The 26,777-nt window shown below is 37.9% G+C and overlaps 2 protein-coding genes across 10 annotated transcripts in view; both read right to left on the reverse strand.

The window, feature by feature from the left end:
* ZNF804B (zinc finger protein 804B) overlaps nt 1-26,777 on the reverse strand; it is a 530,395-nt gene that overhangs the window by 370,266 nt on the left and 133,352 nt on the right. The window lies entirely within an intron of this gene.
* The window catches only part of LOC149121849 (uncharacterized), a 282,117-nt gene that overhangs the window by 162,345 nt on the left and 92,995 nt on the right, over nt 1-26,777 (reverse strand). For 2 of the 8 annotated variants that reach the window (XR_016222805.1, XR_016222804.1), the window contains exon 2: nt 20,210-20,340. The exons of the other annotated variants lie outside the window; for them this stretch is intronic. The gene's annotated coding sequence lies outside the window, so the exon portion shown is untranslated. Of the gene's footprint in view, nt 1-20,209; nt 20,341-26,777 lie in introns of those variants that run through there. 8 annotated transcript variants of the gene reach the window in all.

Here is a 26,777-nt window from a genome sequence, read left to right on the forward strand (position 1 = left end):
CGAAATTCAAATGGCCAGCAGACACATGAAAAGTTGCTCAGTATCACTACACATCAGGGAAATGCAAATCAAAACCACAATGAGGTTTCAGATCACCCAGTTAGAATGGCTGACATACAGAAATCAACAAACAATAAATCCTGCCAAGGATATGGGGAAAAAGGTACTTTAATCTACTGTTAATGAGAATGTAAGCCAGTACAGCCATTGTGGAAGACAGTATGGAGATACCTCAGGAATCTGAAAACAGATCTAGGACACGACCCATCAATCCCATTCTTGGGAATTTACCCAAACAAAATGAAATCAGCATATGAAAGAGTTATCTGTACCCACATGTTCACTGCAGCTCAATTCACAATAGTTAAGATATGGAATCAACCCAGATATCCATCAATTGATGACTGGATAAAGAAATTATGGTATATATACACTATGGAATACTACTCAGCAGTACAAAGAAAATGACATCGTGTCTTTTGCAAGAAAATGTATGCAACTGGAAACCATTATACTTAGTGAAATAAGTCAGTCACAAAAAGACAGATACCATATGTTTTCCCTGATTCAAGGAAACTAAGAGTACATAAAAGGTAATCTATAGGAATGAAGTTGACATTTTGAGATTTGATCATCATTTACAGCCCTTGTCTCTACTATTGAAGAATACTGTTGTTTTCTTCATGCTATTTGTTGAACTCTTTACATAGTGTCAGGTTAATCTTATGAATATAAAGTAAACTGTAAGTAGATCTTTGTAAAAATTAAGAGTAGGAATAGAAGAGATAGGAGGAAGAAGGATGGAACATGGGTAGGAGAGGGGCTGGGGTATAGAGTATTACTATGTTCCTAAATCTGTATATATTAACTAAATGGAAATTATATACCTTTATTAAAATTTAAAAACACTATTACATCATAACATTCACCATTCATATTTCTGATGATGAAACTTCAATTTTGGCAATTTCCTATCTAACTTAATGAATCCTAGCTGTTACCATTAATCAAATAATTATATGCCCATTCTTTTTCCAACATAACACTATATTTAATATTTTTCTAAAATTTTTTCTGCATCATATTACTAAATTCTACCTATTGAAAAGAATTCAATGTGCATTAACCTAAACATCAGCATATGACTTTGTCAGGTACAAAAGTAAGAGGTAAGCATAAATTAAAAATTATATTTGTGAATATTAATTCATAAATTGAAACTCTAATATAATTTTCTTCCATTATTCCTCCTTCCTTTTATAAAGTATAGGTCTTCTTAGCTACTCAGCTATGTAATTTGTTCATAACGTGTGCTCATTTTTAATTTTCTGGCTACTGTAGGACAAAATCTACTGGGAATATTTTCCAAAAATATTTCCCACATAACCCCAGGTGGTTTTATCATGCCACTGATTTTCTTTGTGACAACATGTATCTGGGGAATTTAGAATTCACAAATCATCATTGCTAATTAGATAAATTAAAAATTACTGGCAGTGTATAGAATAGTATTTGTATCTGGAAAATGTACTTTTAAAACTAAAAGTCAATTGTAGAATAAACTCCTATTTAAAATAAGCAGGCTATTTCCTCTTAATTCATGAATGATATTATCAAAATGGCTCCCAATGCCTAAAAGTGTACATATAGTTTCTTTATATTGGTACAGTATTTCTAAGACAATTTATTATTGTACAAAAATAACTGTTTGCTAAAACAGGGTATTTGATTCCATTTTTTTTAAAGGTTAATTTATTTATTTGAAAGGCAGAAATACAGACAGAGAGTGAGAGAGAAAGAGAGCTATCTTTCATCTGGTGGTTTGCTCCCCAAATGGCTCCAACAGCCAGGGCTGGACCAGGCCAAAGCCAGGAGCCAGCAGCTTCCTCCAGGTCTCCCTCATGGGTACAGGGGTCCAAGGACTTGGGTCAACCTCCACTGCTTTCCCACATGCATTAGCAGGGAGCTGGATTGGAAGTGGAGCAGCCAGGACTCGAACCAGTGCCCATACGGGGTACCAGCACCACAACCTTCTAAGCCACGGTGCTTACCCCATTTGTTTCCATTTTTAATAATCACTGTGTTTTATCTCAATATACCTACAATTCAGAAATGAGGATCCAAAGTGCAGATATTACATTAAAACTTAGAATAAAACATTTTTATCATAACATTGTAATGCTGTCTTAAAAAATCTTTGAATGTGTATTTTATTCTTCAATTTAAATTTAAATTGTTTAAAAACAAACCAAAAGTAAATATCAAAATAAGTATCAAACTAAAGTTAGAATATAATCCATTCATTAAGAATGGTTTTAAAAAATAAACTCAGACATATGATTTTCAAAGATCAGTGATTCTCAGAAGTTTCCCCATAATTTAAATATGACACTATCCCAGAAGTACATGGCCACTTTTTGTGTGTAAGATGTTACTAGTCACTGTGTTGGTGGCTCAATAGGCACCAAGATTGTGAAAATGTCTGAGAGAATAACTCAGCCCTGACTAGGGTCCAAAGACGAGTGTTCTACCACTGGGGTTGGTCTTTGTCCTCCGGAGAGAAAACCTCTCTAATGAACAGGTTCCTCATTTCAAAACTGGAGGGAGGCAAGAGGGAAAGAGAAAACAATAGACAGGAGGAGATGCAACCACTCATCCTGCCAGAAAGTGAAAAATTCTACCAAGGCCTCTCTCTAAGCCGTTTTGCATTGTCCTGGACGAGACTAAATCCAATACAAAGCTTCCAAAACACAAGATTCATTTCCATTTTCAAATTTCCATTGTATTTGTCACTCTTTGTCACCTGAGATTCTGCATTTAAAGAGGAGCTGTAAGGAGATAAGTGGGAGGAGGGCTGCATTAAGCCACCACTTGGAACACCAGCCCCCCTTAGCAGAGTCAACTTGGAGTCCCAGCTACTGCACCTCCAATTCAGCTCCCTGCTGAAGTGCCTGGAAAGGCAGTGGAAGATGGGCCAAGTGTTTGGAATGTGCAAGACCAGAATGGAGTTTTGGCTCCTGGCTTCAACCTGACATTTGGGGAGTGAACCAGTGAATCACATTTCTTTCTTCCCCACCTTTTCTCTCCCCATTCCTCCCTGCCTCCCACGTTCCTTCTCTCCTTGTCATGGAATAATAAGTATTTAAAAAGAAAAAAGAGATAAAGTAGCAGAAAATATGTTCATGATCACATCTACTATCAACTATACCCTATACATATTTAATGGGAATTGGGAAAATTTTTCCCAGAACCCACATTTCAACTACAGTTTTGGTTCAGTCTCTCTTTTTGGAAAAGTCTGCAAGTTCCCCACGGCAACTTTGCTCAATCAGCTCTATTTACAGCCTGCCCCTTCAGCAATACTCTAATGTCATTCCCTCCTAGCAATCCCCAGGCGTTCACACACACACACACACAGTCAGGCTTCTTGGAAAACAGGTTATCTTTGACTATTTTTGCTAGAAATAATTACCAATTTGACAGCTAAATGATTTTATCAGCAAACACATTTGTGCCATGTAGACACAAGGATAATAAACTTTGAGAGCTGCAGATCACGCTTATGATACATCAGATTCTAAGCTCCTTAAGAAGACAAATGGCACCACTCTTTGTGTTGTATCTACAAACTGGCGGAATCCATGAATTTAAATACTCAACGTTCCTTAACATATTTTATCCGCATATTTTCAGAAATAGCGGTATAATAGTTTCAAAAGATTTCCATGATTTCATTCTCATATTCCAGCCTTAGCTCAAAGGCACTATAGAGTAAAATGAAATTAAATAAACCTCACTATGAGTATTTGCAATCAAACTAGTGTGAGCATTCCACTATCTGAGTCAGTGAATTCTCTTTCTTGATTTAAGTGGAACAGTAAAGCTGTCCTCCTTGATCACAAGACTAACTATGTTAACATTTCAAACAACCTTATCTAATGTCTTAAATATACCAGATCAATATTAATCCAAAAGATTGTTTCTAAGAGAAAGTATCAACCAAATACTGATCTTTACTCTTTTGGTTGTCCATTTGTTCCATCCATGACTCTTATTAGAACTTGTGATTTATTTAAATATCTAGGTTAAGTAACACTGTTTTAATCCTAATAGTAATAACAATTTTAATGTAAACAACATTTGGAATCATTTCAAATGCATTTTTCATAAAGTACATAAAAATCCTAGGTAAATCCATACTATAAAATAAATATGAAAAATAATCTTAGATAGCAATATATTTACAACCATTTTCAGAAAAGGAAGCTTTAAATGTGATAAATTGACTAACAAAAAAGAGCTGATTAATACATTTTTCCAAAGAAAGAAGGAAACCTAAATATTTAATGGAGATAAACTGATCATTCTTTCTACGCACAAAAATTAGTCTGAGATAGACATGAAATTTAAATAATGCATCCAGAAAAGTACACAGAAGAATGGATATCTGGCCTTAGTGTTCACAGCTTCTAAATAGGACACATAAACCCTGATTATAAAAGGAAAACTATCGATAGATTATACTTCAACAAAACTAAAAGCTTCTCACCAAAACCAACATTAAGCAATTTAAGAAAATGATTATTCAGAACCACAAGTCAGGCAAAAATGTATTTGATGGATACTGTGAATCTACCAAAGAACTACATCTGGCGTGAGTAAGAAATCAAAAATGAACAATGATAAGACAAGCAATGAAACTAAAGATAGAAAAAGGATTTGAACAGATACTTCACAAAAGATAAAATAAAGCTTAAGTAAAAATGACTAACAGCCACAAATGTGGGCAAGGGTGTGCGGGAATAAAAATCTCACACATTCCTGATAGGAGTGCAGTACAATGGCTTTGGAGAATCGTTTTTATGGTTTCTGATACAGTTAACAGAACCCATCGTTTAATAATTGGAAAAAAGCATAAACATGACAGGAAAAAAAGTAAATTATGGAACAATAATATGATAGAAGACCACTTGGGAATATACAGGAACCACAAAACACACATGTGAACATCAAAATATTAAAGTGATTAATATAAAAATATTAAGGTGAGTATGATGGCAATGTATTGTTTATACTACACACACACACAATTTCTTCAGTATATATAACCAGAAAAATTAATCTAAAACAACAGAATTCAGAAAGAAGGTATAGAAATGACTAGAAAAAGGTACAAAGGAACATTACGGGGTGATGGGCATGTCATAATCTTGTTCTGATTAGGGTTACAACAGTGTGTATTATCACCAAAACTCATAACTGAAATCATGATTTTTCCTTTCGTTTTGCAAAGGATTAATTGCTGCGTGAACTAGCAAGAGCACTAGGGTCTTACAGTGGAGATGTAGATGAAAAGAACTACCCATCATGGATGGGTTCTTCAAGAAGGTCAGGGAAAGCACTTCCTATGAAAACTCTAAGATTTCAAAAGGTTTGCATCAAAATAAACTTATTTGTTAATTTTATTTTTCCATGAATTTTCTGAAGTCTTCATGTATATTTCCAGTGGGTCTTAAAGAAGGAATAGAATTTGAATGTAGGGTATAAGCAGAAGGCCTTCGATGGGGTAAACGAAGCAAGACATATTCAGATACTACAAAGCTGAGTAAGTCATAAGAAAAGCAAAGGCATCCTTTTATTGCCAGTTAAGGTAAAACTTGAACTGATTTAGGATTCAGAACCTTTCTGTAAGTTTCTTTGCACACTTACATAAATTCACACTCGGGTAAATTCCTCAAGACTCTTCTATTTGAACCTCTCTGCCTCCAAATGAACTGTTTTACTCTAAAAGTTGCTTCCTTATCCAAAAAATCCACACATTTTAAAAATGAGTTTAAATCCAGCAATTACCGTCAATGAATTTTTCATGATTACCAGGCTCAGCTTCTTTATTTCCTAGTACAAGTAACAGTTGCTGTTTCAATGATACTAGTATTTCCTACTCTTCCAAATTTGAAACTTTTTAACTCCAGTGACTCCTGCCTAGGCAGCAGGTGGCAAGGCTAAGGAAATGGCGCAAGTTCTCCCAACTGCAGAAAGGACTACCAGCAGTGGGGAGACACTGCTCTCGATTTACAGAAATCTTCTTGTTTGATGCCTCCTCAGTCCCACTTGCAGTGGATCCAGTGTCTATAAATACTGAGCAGAAGGGGGAATAATCCCACAGTCTGCTTTGGTTGAGAGCAGATGAAGCATGCTCTCACCTCAGTGGAGAGAAGGGAAGTGTGAAGATTCACAGCTTGAGTCTCAACAGTTGTAAAAAAGATCCAAGAACAGTTATCTGCATTGAATGAGCATCTACTATTTACCAGCCATTGAATGAGGCTCTTCCGGAGAATCAACTGTTCATGTTTTAAAGACAAGGTAAGGTTCTAAGGTACAAATATTAAAGTTATTATGACAGTTTATGGAATTAAGCAAAGGCTTTTTTTTAATCTAACAGACATCCAATCACATTTCTCAAAGGACTGTTAGAAATATGGCATTCCACAGAAGTTTCCACTTCACCTTGAAGCAATTCAAATTGAGGGACTTTTGATTCAGACTCTGAAATGCTGGAGAAATTATTCAGTTTATCAGCTCTGTCTGAAATTACTTTCAGACACAGAATATTTTAGTGACCTAGATTATTTTTTTAAAATGCCTAATGGTAAAAGATAAACTTGATGTGCAGGTTAAGCCCGCTGTGTTCTAACAGACCCTACGGCTGTATCCAGTGTCTCTCTGTGTCTATCAACTCACTCTTTCCCCAGGTGACAGTTTTTCATTTGGTGGAAATGCTTTTTATAGTAGTTGTGACCTATCTCATGATAATATATTAATTTTTTACAAGTTAGAAACAGGTAAATATCAATCAATTCAAACCAGCATCTATATTGACAGCAAAGCATAAAACCTGCAGCTGTTTATGTAAAGGCATTTAATAGCAGAAATGTGAAATATATGACTAAAACCAAATTTGCATGTGGACATGCAGCCAATTAGCACACTTAAGCAGTCTTGCAATAGCAACAGGTCGGGGCATAAATAGCAATCAGGAAAATAGATTGCTAGGAAGTAAGGGGGGAAAAATCCTGCAAATGAAATTCAAGTGAAAGGAACTTACCAGGCTGCATAACAAATATCAATCAAACTAAATTGATTGCTAGGGAATAAGAGCATTAACAAGGCAATCAAGAAGGCTCCAAGCCTGTGCAACATGAAATCTCCTGAATTAGAGACAGTTGAACAAGCAAATTGGCGAATGACTTGAGTTAATAACAAAGCACGAGCTAACTTTGGCACTAGGATATTTACCAGGAAATAAAATGAAGTCTTCTCTGGGATTTTAGGAGGAGGAAAATGAGGGAAACACATTTAATGGCCTTCCCTGCCATTTTTCTGCCTTTGCAGTCGTTATGGAAGCAAAATGAAGCACACTCTAAAACCACTTCTTTCACTGGTACCCTTTCTCATCCTTTGTGGAAAATAATTAGCTATTTGAATACAGCTGCCCAGGAGTGCCCAAGGAACACCATTCTTCAGCTTGCTCATATTCAGATAGAGAGAAAGATAGATGCTTTATCATCAGGCAAGCATGGTGTGAGTCATGCTCATCCTCCTAGTAGCATATTCTGCAATTAAATAAACACGGAGGGAGGGAGCAAGTTGGTTGGTGGTTCTGATTGTTCCAGAAATGCCTGTCTTTGATTCACAACCAATATCTGCAATCGGTTTAACCACCTATTGATTTCAAATAGTAACTTCTTAAAAATAAAGATTTCTTTTTTTACCCACTTTCACTGAATAGTAAGCTTTTTAAGGTCAGGATACTAGCCTTTAAAAAAAAAAACTGAATACCCCACATCTGCAGTGGTAAGTATCTCAGTGAATACTTCAGATAGTAACAGAATCTTACAGTAAGAGTAGCATCTTGCACAACACCATCATTTATTAGATACATAAGTTGAACTTTAGAAAGAAGCAAAACCACACCTCATCAAACGGCAAGAGAGAGCCAAAGGAAGACTTGGCAGATTCTGTAACCCCAAACTGGCATTATATTCTCATCTCATCATCAATTCAAATGGTGAATTAATATCTATAATCAGAGGACATTTGAAGTGAGTGGAAAATGTCCTTTTCTTTTCAAAAGCCTCTTTTAAAGTCAAATAGGTGGGCTAAAAGTGTAAGTAAGCAATAAACGCAAAAGTTGTTCATCTTATAAAGGAAAAACACCTTGAAAATTCTCTTAAATTCTTGCAAATCTTCTTTGAAAATGATGGATGAATACACGAATAAAGGTAGAAGTGTTTCTGGTCAGTCTGGAACACACTGTCAACAGCATTTCTCTATAGTAAAGGATGTGCTTGCCAAGGTTTACTATAGTTTTTGGTCATCTATGCAAAAAAGGTCATGATATGTATTATTTTTTCAATATATGACATGCAGGCAAAAATTATTTTCTTGAAATAACTATAAATCATAAGAAAACTGGACCAAGTAACTTGAAAAACAAGTAGAATACATAACACTTATATCCATTGTATCTCAAACCCCAGAAAAGGACTTAAAAACCTAGGCTTGTACACTGTATCTTAAAGCTCTCACTGAAACTGTCATCGTTACATCAATTTTCAATGTTTTGCATAAGCTTCCCATGAGAATATACATATTTTAGCATGTGGGGGCAAATGTCTTTCTTTTTTTTAATCCACAGCTTCCAAAACCCTCAGAGAGCTTTCTGTAAATGCTATTGATTAACTGACCAGGGGATTTCAGCAAGAATCCTTGTTCCCAAGCTCCTAATTCCTAACAAGCCTGTTTTTGCATGTAGTCCAGATCAATTTAGTCAAATGGTCAATACAGTTTCAAAAAAAAAAGTAAACCAGACTTCTGACTGAATTGCCTGTCAGCATGAACTATTTAATAGGGGCTTTAAAAAATCTGTCTCCCCAGTGACTAAAACAGTTTGGCAGGAGAGACTGGGAGGTTAAAATTTAAATGCTTGGGATTTGGTCTCATATTTTAAAAACATAGTATAGTATAAGAAGTAGTTTACAACATATAAGCAGAAGCCAGGATGCCCGGTTTAAAATGTTACCTCCACCACTTACAGAGTTAAAAGCTTTCTAACACTGGACTAATCAATCTTCAGAGCCTCAATTTTGCCATCCATAAAATGGACACAGTAATGGTACCTCCCTGACAGTATTATTTAATAATTAAATGAGCTGCTGGTCCATAATAATACGATAGTAGTGCTGCCTCTTATTGTTGTTATTCTTAGTAACCATCTTAGCAGTTTATTAATAGACAAAAAATATGTAACTCTATTAACATCACAAGCTACCGAGCAGTGCCTGGAATACACTTACATAAGGCGCCTGGAATACAATACTTACATTGTTTCACTCAAGCTGAAAAACAGCAAATGCCATCTTGCATTTACTACACTTGTTCCTTATTTTGACCCAAGTTCAAATGAATTCATATCCATATTTCAAAAGAATGTAGACATACTTCCCATGCATTTCAATACATCTTCATGTGTATCTTAAGTTATGTAAATATATTTACTTTCAGCTTCATGGCATTTAAAGTAGAAAACAGCCGGCGCCGCGGCTCACTAGGCTAATCCTCCACCTTGCGGCGCCAGCACACCGGGTTCTAGTCCCGGTCGGGGCGCCGGATTCTGTCCCGGTTGCCCCTCTTCCAGGCCAGCCCTCTGCTGTGGCCAGGGAGTGCAGTGGAGGATGGCCCAGGTGCTTGGGCCCTGCACCCCATGGGAGACCAGGAAAAGCACCTGGCTCCTGGCTCCTGCCATCGGATCAGCGCGGTGCGCCGGCCGCAGCGCGCCGGCCACGGCGGCCATTGGAGGGTGAACCAACGGCAAAGGAAGACCTTTCTCTCTGTCTCTCTCTCTCTCACTGTCCACTCTGCCTGTCAAAAAAAAAAAAAAAAGTAGAAAACAAGTAGGGAATTGTTTTCTCTACCATGTATTTCTTATTTAAGTTCTTGGGAAAAATTAATCACGCTTCCCTTAATGGACTCAAAACTAACTTGTACTCAATTTTAAATGCAGCTTTTCAGGACAAGTAAAAGTGTGCTTCATGTTCACTGCTGCCCACTCTCCTGTGCCCCAAGATGCATTATGTGCATCCATAATCAGTATCTCATGTTTCCCTGATTCAATGTGACCCTTTTAGTCACATAATTGAATCAAAAAATAAACAGATATGCTAGAAAGAGAAAAGTGAGTTACAGTTCTATGGTATTAATTTGAATTATTGGGGAAGACTCAATTATTGTCAAAATTGACATGGGTGAGATGATTCTGAAATATTTTTGGAGATAACCACCTAGAAGATTATGTCTTAAGACTGCTTCTCAATTCTATTTATCCCTTGGGACCTGGAAGAAATCAAAAGCGAAAACCTGCTTACAAGGTGTGACTGATGTAGCTTAGCAAAGAAAAGCCCACATGCACATCTCCAACTCAAGAAGATAAAATACTTCATACCTAAGCAAAAACAATGATGAAGGGAGAAATATCCACTAAGTTAGGAAGGAAAGCTAAGATATCAGAGTTACGTCTACAACCATACCATCCTGAACGTGCCCTTTCTCCTCTGTTCTTGGAAGATACCCACGCTACACCCACATCATTTTTTATGACCCCCTACTTTGGATAACTGTGGCAGATTAGTTAAATCACTTTATGTTCTGATCACATTTCATATGAGGCATCTTCTAGAATTTCAAAGAGGACATGGACTCAAAATCAGTTATTTTAGGATTCAGTTTCATATTTAGCCAGCATTATTTGGGATAGATGGGCACAACCTCCCAGAATGAAACATCTCTTTAAATATTCATTAACGTACTCCACCAATACTAGATACACTATGTGAATTCTAACCGTGCATCTTTCCAGCCTAACTCTATTAAATAGGTCTGTATTGGATGGCGAATATAACCAAGGTCCACAGTTTCCAGCTTGATCTCCTGAAAATTTGTTGTTGAACCAAATCCAAAACACAATAGCCTCCTCACTACCCAGTCTGAATAACCATTTTAAGACCAAATAAGTATCTAGATGAGTAACCACAGACATAAAAAATTATCAAGAGAATTGCAGAAACTCTTTCCTAGTTAAGCCAAACACCACACAGAAGGGGGCAGGTGCTGTGGCACAGCAGGTTAAGCCACCGCCTGCAACGCCAGCATCTCATGTCAGAGTACTAGTTCTGGTCCTGGTAGCTCTGTTTCTAATCTAGCTCCCTGCTGTCCCACCTGAGAAACCAGTGGAGGATGGCCCATGTACTTGGGACCCTTCACCCACTCGTGGGAAACCAGGATGGAGCTCTTGGCTCCTGGCTTCAGCCAGGGCACTTGCAGACATCTGGGGAATGACCCAGGAGATGGAAGATCTCTCTACTGTCCTTTTTTTTTTCTTTACCTTTAAAAAAATAAATCCTTTAAGAAAAATATAATGAGAATAGAATGGAAATAGTAAAGTTATGTTTGCTATTTCTAATTTTAGGCTTGATTTATGCTGGTAATGGACGTTTCATGGGATAAAAAGCAAACGATAATCTCAAGATTTGTTGGATTTTGCATAATATCATTAAGAATCTTAGAAATTGTCAATAATTAAATTAATGAACTGCTAGTACATTAAACAGACATTAATTTTTAGAATATGAATTCACATAACTAAATTTCAGATTACTAAGTGGAACGAACATACTTGGTCCCACATGCTTAATTCTTTTGTTTTACACTGAATTGCTAACTTTGATGTAATACTGAAAAGGGGAAAAAGACTGAGCTCTAACTCTAATGAATTGTCTTAAAGGACATCTCATGCATAAAATTTCACTTTTCTATTGAAGAAAAAAATTAACTAATTCAATGTAATTATATCTGTTAAGTAGCATGAGATTAGTCTGAATAATGGCTGAAGAAGCTTTGAATAACTTGAAAAGGCAAGTTAAGGTAGGGTAAATAGATGCTACATTGAAAATATGTCAAATTTCTAAAAATATTTCATTAAATTATTTTTGAGTAATTGTATAGAATGCTATTTCACACATATTTTAGCTTTCTAATAGGGAAGATATAAAAACACAAAGACCAGCTAGAGTACAAAGTACATCACATGTATATATTTTTATGGTTCTGTTGCAGGAATTATTAGCCTGATCATAAACATTGGCCCACTGGTCTGTCTAAACCCATAGAGGAGTGTCCTGAACATTCCTCAACAGTACATGGATTTCTCTGGGCTTTCTTCCACAAAACTTAGCACAATGTGTGTGCATATTAAATTCTGGACAAATGTTTTCAGAATGGCCAATTCTCATAGAAATTTATTATTGAAAATTTAATAAGTCAAAATGAAAAAATATCTCCCTTTTCAGATACTCTTGAATTTTCTAACTATTGCTTCAGTTTTTGGCTTACATAAATCTTTGAATATTAAAGTCAGTAAAATCTAACAGAGACACAATATCTATATATTCATTTCCATTTAAATATGTCTTTCAGGCATCTGAATGGTTCATCATGTATAATGATTGCTGAATATTTTAATTCAAGAATCAAATAAACCAATCCAAAGAAAAGCATACACTGAATTTTAGTTAAGGTAAGAAAAGATTCCAGTTTAACTGAGCATTTATAATTGTTGGTTCATTTCATGTCTTTTGAGCTATTACTAGAGACTTCCATTTTACTATCATTAGAACGCCTTTATTAATATTACAGCTTTTAACAATGCTGTTCTGTGTGTTATAAGGTCATATACTCATGATGGCTGGGTAGGTATATAAACTCACAACATACAAGTGACTCATGTTTAAAGGAAATTTATTTAAAGACGCATGCTGTCTAGAACGCCAGGCTCCTTCTTTCACTTATTCAATTTCCCCAGTATTTATGGAATTTTTACTAAGTGTTGAAACTGCAGTAGACGACTGACAGCAGTGAACAAAGCAGAGCTGACTCAGCCGGGGCATTCTAGTAAGGAAAGAGAGGTATCAGACATAGTATGTCAGAGTATTGAATGCTATGAATAACAAAGCGAAGCAGTGGTTTTCTCATCTGCATTTCTTATTCATAGATGGCTTCACCTAGTGGAGACTGGAAGGAAATGAACAGGAGCCTTGAGGTTATAGGGGAGAAGAGGACTTGGGCGAGAGGTTAACACTGGGAGGTAGAAGTGGCCCTAGGATGTTCCCACAACTCCAGGGAAGCCAGTACAGGGGAAGGGAGAATCAAGGAAGAGGATAGGATACAAAATGAGGTCAGAGGGACAACAGAGGCCAGACTGGGTCAGCCTGGCCAGAATTTACAAGGATGTGTGCTTTTACTCTTGGTGAAATCTACACAGGAGTGGTCCACGATTTGCCACTCCCATTCTCTCTCCCTCCATGTGAACAGATTGCAGTAGGACAAACAGCAGGCAAAGAAAGTCTAAACAACCAATTTTCAGCACCTTCAATGATCATTTTTTCCTGTATTCTCATCACATGTGGTTTTCTTGTCATGAAGTTTTCTTATATTAAATCCCTTCATGGTGCAATATAACAACTGCATTTCTTCTATTTTAGAGTTTAGTTTATATATCTAATTAACATAGCATATTTATTTTTATAAATTAACTGTACTCATTTAAATTTGTTTTGACATGCTATCTGCAATTCCCACCAATTTCTTTTTACATATTTTGCATCATTTTCTTCTCTTAATCAAATCCTCATCCTCATCCTCCTTCTTATTCCTCTACCTTCTTTTTTATTCTAGGGAATAAGTGACTGGTATGATTTAACATATCTTCCCAAAGCCATTGTTCATTTTATTGACGACAGGGCAAAGAACATTTGTGAGCAAAAACTAACAAAAACAAAGAAAATACATATTCCCAACAGACAGACTGGAAGGGATGTTTTGATTGAACGAAACAAACATGAGAAAGGAACTATACAAAGCAATGTATCTTTTTCTAAATCCTTTTTATCCTTCTCTTGTCAATCCTAGATATTATTGTCCTTTCTATACAAACATCCCCATAGGTACATAGGGTAATTTGAACAAAAACATCGTAGTTCTGTTTGGTCCAACAGTCAGAAAACAGATTGTATAGTATAAGGCTGTTATTTCATATTTTTCAAGATCTTATAAAATTATATGATGCCAAGTAGCTTGTTGTCTGATAGCAAGCTTCTAATGATGTACTCAACCATCAATCAATCTTACTTCAGCAGGCAAAGGGCAAAAGTGTTAACCAGCACTAATTAAGAGAAAAATTACCCTGCTTGCCTTCACCTAGTTGAAAACTTAATATGATTCCAACCAGCTTTGAAAAGGTACTTCTGGGATTAGGAATAGGTCATCAGGCATGAGCATGGGATTTGACCCACTACTGAAAGACTTGTGATATCAACGTAACATCTACAACTCCATCATCCATACATGTACTTGAAAGTGCTCCATTATCAGACGAAAGGAGTGGTAACCTGTGAGTCCACGCCAACACTCAAAGATTCAGTGAGACTCCCCTGAGAGAGAAAGGGGCTCACACTGATGACCCCCGCCCCAGCTTGGCGTGATTTGCATTTGCAAAGCATGACTATAACAAACCCAGAACATGGGAGTCTTTAGGCTCCCTTTATAGAGGGAAATGTGCATCTGAGAGCTCCCTAACTTCGGATTGCACAGTGGGATCCGGTGTATGTCTATTTCTGTGCCTGGAACTTCCCTCTGCAGCCCATGGGGAGTCTGTTTGCACAGAGCCTCTAGAATCTCATGGAATACAGTTTGCTCACTTATTTGCTTTGAATTTCTAGGGCAAATATCTTTTGGGGAGACATCTGGCATAACCAAATCTCAAACTGGAGTACCTGAGTTCAAATATCTGCTCTGCTTTAATTTTTATTATTATTATTATTATTGACAGGCAGAGTGGACAGTGAGAGAGAGAGACAGAGAGAAAGGTCTTCCTTTGACGTTGGTTCACCCTCCAATGGCCGCTGCGGCCAGCGCACCACGCTGATCCAAAGCCGGGAGCCAGGTGCTTCTCCTGGTCTCCCATGGGGTTCAGGGCCCAAGCACTTGGGCCATCCTCCACTGCACTCCCGGGCCACAGCAGAGAGCTGGCCTGGAAGAGGAGCAACCGGGGCAGAATCCTTGGGAACAGAACCCAGTGTGCCGGCGCCACAGGTGGAGGATTAGCCTATTGAGCCGCGGCGCCGGCCTTCTTTTCATAATTTTTTTCATTTATTTACTGGTAACAAACCTGTTCTTCAGGTAAATGTGCACTTAGTTATAATTCACCAATTCTGAAACAGGGGTAAGAGTCATAATTTGTTTTTCTCCCCTTGTATAGGAATTGACTATCAAAATTTTGATGGGGAGGAATTTTTATTTGTTGACTACATGACCCAACTGTTGGACTGCAGAATAACAACTGACACTATGTCTCAGTTACACAAAATTAAGCAGTAGAAACTGAAAACATACAGGTAACATCAACCAAATTCCACACATATGAATTGTTAAATAGTAAAATTAATTTTGAGAATGGTTAACACAAGTAGTAATTTTTTTATTAAATGTATGGGGATTCGTTAACTTAGTCCTAGCTGAAATACATATAATAAACGGGTCCAATTTCACATAATTCTTAACAATATTGTTATTAAATGAACATATTCTAAAAGGAAGAAACACCTGCCTTCTAATTACTTTAACATTCAATAGCAAGGTGCAGTATTTCCATTACAATGTCTCTGCTTATTTTCTATTTAACTATAGTCCATCACCTACTATTTACAAAATCAATTTGGTAGCTCATTTCTGCTATTTTTAATTAAATGGTATATTTTTCTAGACTGTAGTTAAATACTAATAAAAATATATCAAAATTGCCTTTACTGGGGCTGGTGCTGTGGTAGCAGGTAAAGCTGCTGCCTGTAGTACCAGCATTCCATATGAGTGCAGGTAAATTCTGAGTTCTTGTTGGAAGAAATGAGTGGAACTAAGCCAATGCAACCAAGCACAATTCAGAGGGACAGGTCTGCAGGACGTGTGGGAGAGAGTGGAGTTTGGGGACATCTTCTAGAAAGGACAGTGATTAGGGCCCCGTGGGGAAGGCCTGCAAGCAGCCTGGGGTTCCCAGAGGGATTGTCCATTTTTCTGTGACAAGAGTGAGCATTGGGAGTAACCAGGCACCCACAGATCCACGCTCACCCAGATTCATGCATTAGAAACTCGTGAGCTGAGAGACAGAAAGACTCATTCTCTAGATGGTTTCTGTCTGCTGGTTTGTGTTGTTAGCAATTGTGGCTGTGATCCCTCTCTGCCTGCCTGCTTCCGACTGCTACCGCAGACAGCCAGCCTGCCCAGAAACTGTAACACAGGGTGCTGAACGGGTTTCCCCTGCACCCGGTAAAGCGTGTTTGCATCCACCATAGAGTACCACTAAGAGCCCAGACTTTTCTCTACTCGTATGAATTTATTTCTGTATTCATGATTCAATGAATGCTTACACTTTTCTTAAAAGCCTAAGAAGTCCAAACCATGTAAAGGGTGCTAGGAATAGAGATATGACCTCACAATTCCAAATAGAAATACTGAGATAGAGGAGGTGAGCAACAACTACACTTGGGAAGTTCAAAGAAGACCTCACCAGAATGGGCAGTGCAGAGAGAGAGCCAGAGTTTCTGTAACACGTGGGGAAGATTAGGCCAAGGGGATCGGAGAAGAGGCAGAAGCCCGAAAAATAGCAAGAGCCACAGTGCCCATAGTGCTGTCCGTTTCCCAGGCACACTATTTGGACAGACCAAATACTATGATGCCTCTCACCAATACCATCATGTTTTTCATATACCAGGATTTTTCGACATTTATAACCATTAACAATATATTTCATTATTTGTACTTTTATAATTTACTACTTATTTGTTCCTCAGATAAAAATTCTAGTGGGAAAAGAATGACAAGCATCTTAAATTTAGAGTGTAGGCTTCTCCATTTTTTTCCACTTAGAAGTATTTTTTGATATCAATACTCTACTTTGCCACTTACTGTCCTAAGGAGGCATTCTCACCATGGAATAGTCACTTATCTTAATGTGAATGACTTAATCTTCCTTATGTGAAGAACTAGTATTTAAAAGCAAAATTTTCTGAGATATCTAAAGACACAAATGTTTAATAAGAGACAAAGTTTGGCCGGTGCCGCGGCTCAATAGGCTAATCCTCCGCCTTGCCAGGCTGGCACACTGGGTTCTAGTCCCGGTCGGGGCACCGAATTCTGTCTCGGTTGCCCCTCTTCCAGGCCAGCTCTCTGCTGTGGCCAGGGAGTGCAGTGGAGGATGGCCCAGGTCCTTGGGCCCTGAACCCCATGAGAAACCAGGAGAAGCACCTGGCTCCTGGCTTCGGATCAGCGTGGTGCGCCGGCCACAGTGGCCATTGGAGGGTGAACCAACAGCAAAGGAAGACCTTTCTCTCTCTGTCTCTCTCTCACTGTCCACTCTGCCTGTCAAAAAGAAAGAAAAAAAAAAAAAAGACAAAGCTTGATTAATCAATGCCATGTTTTCACAGAGGATATAATTTCTTTAACTTATTTTAAATAAGTTAATTTATATTAACTACCTTATTGAAGAATTTAACAAGCACTTATTGTAAAATCTGCATATTGTTACTGGAGAGAGTAACTAACCCAGCAGAGGAGGCATGCAGGATTTTTCCTGAGTGACCTTCCATAACACAGTGAAACTCCTCCAGATGTGGCCTCCTTTACTCAGACATGTTGTTGCTTTATGTTGTAAATGAAAAAGAAATTCCAACCTCTATAAGTAAATGTGCCAGAGAATCCTGTTGTTCTAAAATTGATGTTTTAAACCTCTATTTTTTCTGGATCTTAAAAGAAAAAAAAAACAAAAAAAAAAAAAAACAGAACTTTCAGCCTGCAAGGTTAAACACTGCCTTGGAAAACAAGCTCATTGTATTATTGATGAAATTTGAGTTTTGAGTAAAACCAGTTCATAATAGGTTTTGTCACATAAAACTCAGTGTTTTACCAAGGATTCACTGTAATCTACATTTGAAAGCCATATGTTAATTGTATCTCATAAAATATGTAAGCTAGCAATGTAGAAAGCCAAGACTTGCATATTTTTGCCTCCTTTTTAAAAATAAACCTTTATTGGCATGCACATGCTTTGGACAACAGGAGTTCATGTGAGAGAAGTAGACTTCCATTACTGAGACAGTCACACCAGAAGCTGAGACTGCAAAGTTACTCCACAGATCACAGGACCTTCTATTGAGCTGATGGAGGTTCACACTGATCCCATGAACAGTAAGAAAGCAAAAGAAAGGTTTTAAAGTGAAAAAGTGAGTGATCCACGATGTCTGCTTTGAAGAGAACCACACAGTGGACACATTGCAAAGTGGAGAGCGGAGCTGAAGACTGGCTGGGGCATGGGGAAAGACTGGGCATGTGAGCTGGATAGAGAACAGGGTGACAATGCTAAGTCAGCTTTGAGATTGATCAGAGCTACCCAAGGGTGGGGTGAGATGAAACAGAATGCCCAGCAAAGCATGGTTTTAGAAATCATGTAGGCCTGCGCGGCTGCTCAATAGGCTAATCCTCTGCGTGCGGTGCCGGCACACCAGGTTCTAGTCCCAGTTGGAGCGCCGGTTTCTGTCCCGGTTGCTCCTCTTCCAATCCATCTCTCTGCTGTTGCCTGGGAGTGCAGTGGAGGATGGCCCAAGTGCTTGGGCCCTGCACCAGCATGGGAGACCAGGAGAGGCACTTGGCTCCGGATCAGCAGCGGCCATTGGGAAACAAATGGAAAAGGAAGACCTTTCTCTCTGTCTCTCTCTCCCCCTCACTGTCCACTCTGCCTGTCAAAAAATTTTTAAAAAATTTAAAAAAAAAAGAAATCATGTGGGCTTCAAAGTGTCAGAGCTGGTGGTGGGGGAGGACAGGGAGAGCAAGAGCGAGAGTGAGAGCGCAACAATGATCTTCCAGCTGCTGCTTCACTCCCCAAAGGGCTGCAACAGCCAGGAACGGAACAGGCCTGAGGCAAGAGCCAGAAACTCCACCAGAGTGTCCCACATGGGTGGCAGGGGCCCAGGGACTTCAGCCATCATCTACTGCTTCCCTAGGCACGTTATCGGGTTGCTCAAATGGAAGCCTAGTAGCCGGGACTTGAACCGAGACTCCAACACGGCAGCCTAACCTGCTGCACCACAACACCAGCCTCCGGCAGAGGCTTCCTTATTATGGCAGGCTTATAAGGCGATAGCTAACCACTGGCCCCAGAAACTTCTGATGGGGCCATGTATTGGGCTTTTTTAGGTTCTCTTTTGGTGGACATGGGAGTGTGAGAAAAAGGATTTAAGATATAAAATATGTAAAGAATCCAGCCATTCTGGGAACAAAACTTTCAGGATCTTAGCAATGAAGGATTGGTCTCTTCTTCCATTGCTCAATGTGACAGGAGTAACTACAGTGGCCTGGGATGGTATCTGAAGAAAGAGCCCAGGCTAGATCTCATGGTAAGTTGGGGAGTGGGAATGTTGATTTGTCACTGTTAACTTGGGCTCAACACTGGAACTGAAGGGTTAAAGGTGGCTGATTCTGCAAACAGCTGTGGTTATGCCTCAAGAATTCCCAACCCATAGGCCAGTGCCGCGGCTCACTAGGCTAATCCTCTGCCTTGTGGCGCCGGCACACGGGGTTCTAGTCCCGGTCGGGGTGCCGGATTCTGTCCTGGTTGCCCCTCTTCCAGGCCAGCTCTCTGCTGTGGCCAGGGAGTGCAGTGGAGGATGGCCCAAGTACTTGGTCCCTGCACCCCATGGGAGACCAGGAGAAGCACCTGGCTCCTGCCATTGGATCGATCAGCACGGTGCGTTGGCCGCAGTGCACTAGCTGCGGCGGCCATTGGAGGGTGAACCAACGGCAAAGGAAGACCTTTCTCTCTGTCTCTCTCTCACTGTCCATTCTTCCTGTCAAAAAAAAAAAAAAAAAATCCCAACCCTCCACTCACAACAGCTGTCCAAGATGATGTGAACCACTGGAGCCACAACCCTGGAGCAGGAGCCCACAGGAACCAGTGATCTGTGAAGGGACTAGACCAGCATCACTGCAGAGACAACAACCCCCAGCTTCTCACAGGAGAAACATCAAGGACAGGGAGGAGGCACACCTGACCTTTGGAAGCGAAAGTGATGATTTTAAGATCCTTAACTTGATCGGCTCTGCAGAGTCCCTGATGCCAGGAAAGGTCCACCTCTTCACAGGTCCTGGGGGTCAGTGCTTGGATATTTTCAAGTGGGCATCAGGCTGCACAGTGAGAGTGAAAACCATCTGAGCACTAAGAGCAATAAAGGTTCAGTGAGCATCTCTCGATTATCAAGTCTCTGCACAGCCGCTGAGAAGAGCTGGCAAGCTGTCAACCTGTGATTAGCTCATAATTGACATAAATAAATTAGTTATTATTACCATCGCTAGGAACATTATTATCTGCTTTTATGAGGAGAATTAATATGTATAATTCTTAGAGAGTACCCTTGCAAATGCCCTGCCAATGAAATTTCTCATTTCTGAAAGATGACCTTTTTAACTTTTCTCTTAGAAGGCACTGAGCACAACGTATAATTGCAGCTTCATACTCCATCTTCAGTTCCAAATCAATTACAACGACAGCATCCCAATTATTTCATTGGCCAAATAAGTAAACATTACCTCCTAGAAAGACCTCTCAGATAAAACTACTCCTTAACATCTCTCCACCTCAGTGCTGTTTCTTCTTCATGTAATTGCTACTTCACACAAATTTGTAAGATATCCATCAGAAAGGGTGCATGAGGCATTCACGAACATAAAAGATAAAAACATCATTCACCGAATAAAGTGTCACAGATCCTTTTCATGCCTGTGTGTATTATCATTCTCCTCCCACTCAGTCCAAAGTCACCACTACCCTCATGAAGTTTGCTTCATGATCCAACAATCTTTTTAAATGTTTAAAGTCAATTTCACTTTGAAAAGAACTGCAGAAAAAGCAGAGAGTCCACATGTAGCTTCACCATCTTGTCTGCATCACTAGCATCTTACATTAGTATGATTTACTTGAAGCAAACTAAGCAACTGATCGACACATTGTTATTAACTAAATCCATTCTTTACCCAGATTCAGTCAGATCTTCTGGCCATGCTTAGACTGGAGTGCTGGGTTTTGGACAGCAAGGCCAGCAAGAACAGGTTGTGCATTTTATAAATATGTTAATACAGATATCAATATTAAAAATTAATTTTAAAGGGGCGTACATAAAAAAGGTTCATAACTCAAAATGAAATTTAAAATATATATAGAAGTCCATTTGGTTGGAAAATGTTCAGATGAGCATATCCAATAAATGTCCTATTTTTGAAATGTCCTTTATATTTCTTAGCTTAGGTGTTAAGAAAGCAACTATATTCCTTAGGGGCCAAAAACTGTAATACGGAAAACTGTATGATAAGCAAATGCTAGAACTGGCATTTATCCTGGAGTTATCATCTGATAGCTGTTGACCTAGATTCTAGAATATAATGACCAAAGTGATTGGGGAATAGGAAGCAAAAGCTGGAACATTAGCAAATAGGTTAAATTTGAAACTACCTTTGAAACCCCATATAAACCCCGCAAAGGGCAATACCCCCTAGAAATAAACTGGGAAAAATAAATTCATTGATTAACTGTGATGAGGCCAGTGTTATTTCATAGCAGGTTAAGCTGCCACCTGCAATGCTGGCATGCTGGCATCCCATATGGCACCAATTACAATCCTAGTGGCTCCACTTTAGATCTAGCTTCCTGCTAATATGCCTTGGAAAGCAGCAGATGCCTCCAGGTACCTGGCCACATATCCTCACTTGGGAGACCCAGAAGAAACTCCTGGGTCCTGGCTTTAGCCTGGCCCAGCCTGGCCACTGTGGCCATTTGGTAAGTGAACGAAAGAATGAAAGATGGAAATCTTTCCCCTCTCTCTAACTCTGCCTTTCAAAAAAATCTTTAAAAAAAATTAATTCTGATAAGGAAGATAATGAAAGAATTATTTTTCAAAGTTTCTGCTATGAACTTTCTTTTCTTAAAAATTTATTTATTTATTTGAAGGAACAGAAGGGGAGAGAGAGAGAGAGAAAGAAAGAGACAGACACTTACATCCACCGGTTCACTCCCCAGATTGCCACAACAGCCAGAGCTGCACTGATCCTAAGTCAGGAGCCAGGAGCTTCTTCTGGGTCTCCCACATGGGTGCAGGGGCCCAGGGACTTGAGCCATCTTTTACTGCTTTCCCAGGCCATAGCAGGGAACTGGATAGGAAGCAGAGCAGCCAGGACTCAAACCAGTACCCATATGGGAAACTAGCACTGCAGGCCACGGCTTTACCTGCTATGCCACCGTGCCATGAACTTCTAATCACATTTCAGCATCTAACCAAACTGGAAACTATAACACCACCTCTATGGTTCAAAATAACTTGAAATTCTCTTTCTACTGATTCCACATAGGCGTTATCACTATTGTGTGTTCCCAGAAACAAAGTGGTCAGAGATGGAAGATACAGAAATTTAACAGAAATACAGGAAAAGAGAGAGGACAAGAGAGAAGTTTTATACAGAAATAGTGGCTAGGAACTTTCTTTAATTGATGGATGATATGATTTACCTTTAAAAGAAGCCAAATGAACACTGGGAAAGAAAAATCAATTTAAAATGTCTACAGTGAGACAAATGGAGGTGAGGCTGTAGAACTTACAAAAGGAAGTAGAGAAAAAAATACTTCATACAAAGGGCTCACACTTAAAACAAAAATGACTTCTCAACATCAACAGAGCCAGAAGACAATGGAATGAAAAAACCACTTGCTGCTGATAAAGAGATATACTCTGATACCACTATTTATAAGTGAGAGCAGATATTAAGATGTTTTCCAACAGAAAATGCTTATAAATAAATGCATAAGATGAATATTCCCTACAGCAGCACATTAAATCTCTACTTCAAGAATAAAGAAATCACCCAAGAAGCAAGGCCTATGATGCAAGGAAATATTTGAGCAATCATAGAAATGAGAAAGTATGTAAATCTAAATAAAGACCAACCTTTCAAATAATAACAATGCTGTATTTGTGGTATGAAAATTTATAACTATGCATAAAATTAAAGATGCGTGCTGCGAAACAGAGGTTAAGCCATGCCTTATGACTCCTGCATCCCTTATGGAAGAGCTAAGTCAAGTCTCTCCAACATTTCCAGTCGAGTTCCCTGCAGGTGCACCTGAGAAGGCAGAGGACAATGGCCCAAATACATGAGACCCTGCCACCCACATAAGTAACCCAAATGGAGTTCCTGGCTCCTGGCTTTGGCCTAGCCCAGCCCCAGCTGTTGCAGCCATCTGAGGAGTCAATCAGCAGATGAAGATCACTGTCTGTCTCTTTGCTTTTCAAATAAATAAATAAAATTTTAACTATATGTATAAATATCTACATACATATGTATTTATACACGCACATAGGAACACAAGAAAATAAAAGCATTTAAGTTAGGAGTAGGGCTGCTGAAGATAAGAAAGATTATAAAGATACTGTTTAACTTGAGACTTTGGTATATTTAACCCAGATATTTTTATTGTGCATGTTTAACACCAAAACCAGAGAAAGACTGACTATCTGTAAGAATAGTACTTAGGAAGAAAATGGAATAATAAAAGCCAAAAGTGTTAATAAAAAATCAACTTAGAAAAATCAGGACAAATATATAGCAGAAAATACTCAACTAAACCTATAATCTCAGTAAAAATGGAGGTAATAAATGCTTCAGATCAAAGAAATTATCAGACTGGATTATAGAGGTCAGTGATTAACAGACATATGCATAAAACATGCGAAGTTTAGATCAAAGTGTAGAAAGCGATGTAGCAGTCAAATAATATAAAATGGGTGTGGATATTACTGGTTTTGGGGAAAATAGACTTCAATGGAAATCTTTGCTAGTAATAAATACAGTGACTAAATTTCAATACAATGCAAAAAGAGAAAAATACCCAATGTGTATGCCATGATGTAACAGCCTCAATACAATTACAGCATAAATAAGCATATCCACCATTTAGTGGGAGGGAACAGAACTAAGAAAAGTTATTAAGATGTTTCACCTTAATGTTAGAATAGCATGCAAAAGTCAATCTTATTCCTATCATTCATTTTCTTAAATATCACTCATTCTCTTAAATATTATATGCTAGCGTTATGGGTGATATTTCAGTAAATAACACAAGTAATAATCTCTGTCTTCAAGAAGGCAGTATCCTATGAAGAGGATGAAAAATAACTGGATAAATAAGTATGATAGTTGATAAGATTTTAGCAAGTAAAAAAAGGCACTAGTAACAATGATAACAAAAGGTCACGCTAATATAGGAAGAAATCCAACATCTACATGATTTCACTGAAAAATATTATTCGAATATTATTAACAATTGGAAAGTACACACAAATAAAATGTTTTAATAATGCAACATATAAACTGGATTTTTATGCAATAGAATGCACTATATGCATCAACAAATATAACCATAAAAGTCACCACACAACATGGCTCCATTCATAAAATTTAAAAACAAATTAAGCAATAAACTGCTAATGATATATCCTATGAGGTGAAAATGCACAGAAATCTACTACATTCACATAGGATGACCAAAATCCAAAAATCTGACAGCACCAATTACACGTAAGAACACAGTGTGACAAGAACTTTTTTTGTTCATAGTTGGTGAGAATACGGAATGATACAGCCCTGTTAGAGGAATATTTGGCAATTTCTTATAGATGAATATAGTGTTACAGTTTAATCTAGCTTGGGTGCTACTAGGTATTACCCAACCGATATGAAAACTTATGTTCACACAGAAGCTTTACTCATAAAAATCTTTACTAACACTTTTATTTACTATCACATATCCCAGTTAAAACTGAGAATTCTAAAAAGAGTTCAGACAAAAACACAGTAATTATTCATAAACAATACTCTGCACCTTTGTCAAGGTAATATGATCAGTTTACAAACAAGGATTCTATTATTTGTAAATGCATTTTTAATTACTTCTAATTCAAATATGTATTATAAAATAACCTACTGTCACTATAATTTTTTAAAGTTCTGACAATGAGGTTACAATAAGATACCTTTCATTATATTTTAAGTAACATTTTCTCTTTATCTCCAATTATAAACAGAATCAGGAGTTAACACCCAACCTCTCCACTATAATATAGTGCATAATGGAAACACTATAACTCTACCTAAGCAAGAAAATCTTCCTTATTACAGAAAAACATTTTCCATATGGTACATATGATAAATAATGAAGCTTCTTACACTTTTCTATTTGAGACAAAATGTTTCAGGTGTGTTAGCTGCTATACAGCATCTAACATTATGTTTGAGAACTAAATGATAGGTAACATCTCTAAAATGTAGAAAGCAAACTGTAAATGCATACATCATTTATACATGTAATTAATGCATCAATTATTAAAATAGCAATCATTAGAAATGATTAATATATCATTGGAAACACAACTTCATGTTATCAAGTAACAAAATATCAAACTAAATTTTTCACATTATTTGGATATCATGATATCTATCAATAGGGAATTGATAGATTTAAATAAATAGCTAATATAGATCTTGTAAAGAAAATGTGGTATGTATGTACTAGCCCTGAAAACTTCTAAAATATATTTTTATTGAAATGACAAGTTTCAGATGTATGTGATTTTTAAAGACTATGCCCATACATGTATATGTAAAACAATGTCAGCACCATGTCTGTCCATGTTCACAGAGACTAGGTAGACTTGTGAGGTGAGGAGAATGTATGAGAGGTTATGAATAGAAATATGTGTTCATTTTTACAATAAGCTTACACAAAGGCTAATGATCTTTAAAACATAAATGAGATATAATACAATTATGATCAATATTCACAATTGGGGTACAAGAAAAGGACTCATATTTCTTAGAACGTGCAGTAACAATGGTGCTGACTGGTACAGCCAACAAATAACAACAGAGGATTCCAAGGAATGAACAGCTCAGAAGTGGGGATTGGAGCTGTGCATTTGTGGAGAGAGAGGTATTAAGGTGAGACGGGCTAACTACCAGCTGGTGCCAGTGCTGACCTTTTAGTTTTTGTCATTCCAGTGTCTACATAGGAAGCCAAACAGAAATAGTAAGATAATTTAGGTATCTTGTCTGGCTTTAGAATATCTACATATTCTGAATACAATCATTTATAAATCAACCAAATTATTTTGGGATAAAGAGTTGGATAGAAAGGGTGATTAAGATCACAGATCAGGTGCTACGGATAGTTCGTTCACTGAGTTACAAACTGTGAGCTTACAACATACTCCGGAAAGACACAATTAAAGGCTGCTTTATTTGCCCAATGGGCCCAGAACAGCAGGAAATCTAAGATGCTAAAGCAATAACAGAAGAAGTGGAATCACAAGAAATATGATTATAATTCACCTGAGTAGTATGGTGGGAACCATGAGCTCCCATGGAAACACCTGTCAGGAACATCTTTAAATCCTGGCTTACCGTCTGTCCCAAGACTATCCTATCAGCAAGAACGGTAGTGATCATGAGTAGCATAGCATTCTATTAGGTTCAATGTTAGACTACAAGGAAAAAAATACATTTCACACTTCTAATATAGT

Source organism: Oryctolagus cuniculus, chromosome 16 (genome assembly GCF_051225735.1).
Source record: "Oryctolagus cuniculus isolate XC-2025 breed Fujian yellow rabbit chromosome 16, ASM5122573v1, whole genome shotgun sequence".
NCBI lineage: Eukaryota > Metazoa > Chordata > Mammalia > Lagomorpha > Leporidae > Oryctolagus > Oryctolagus cuniculus.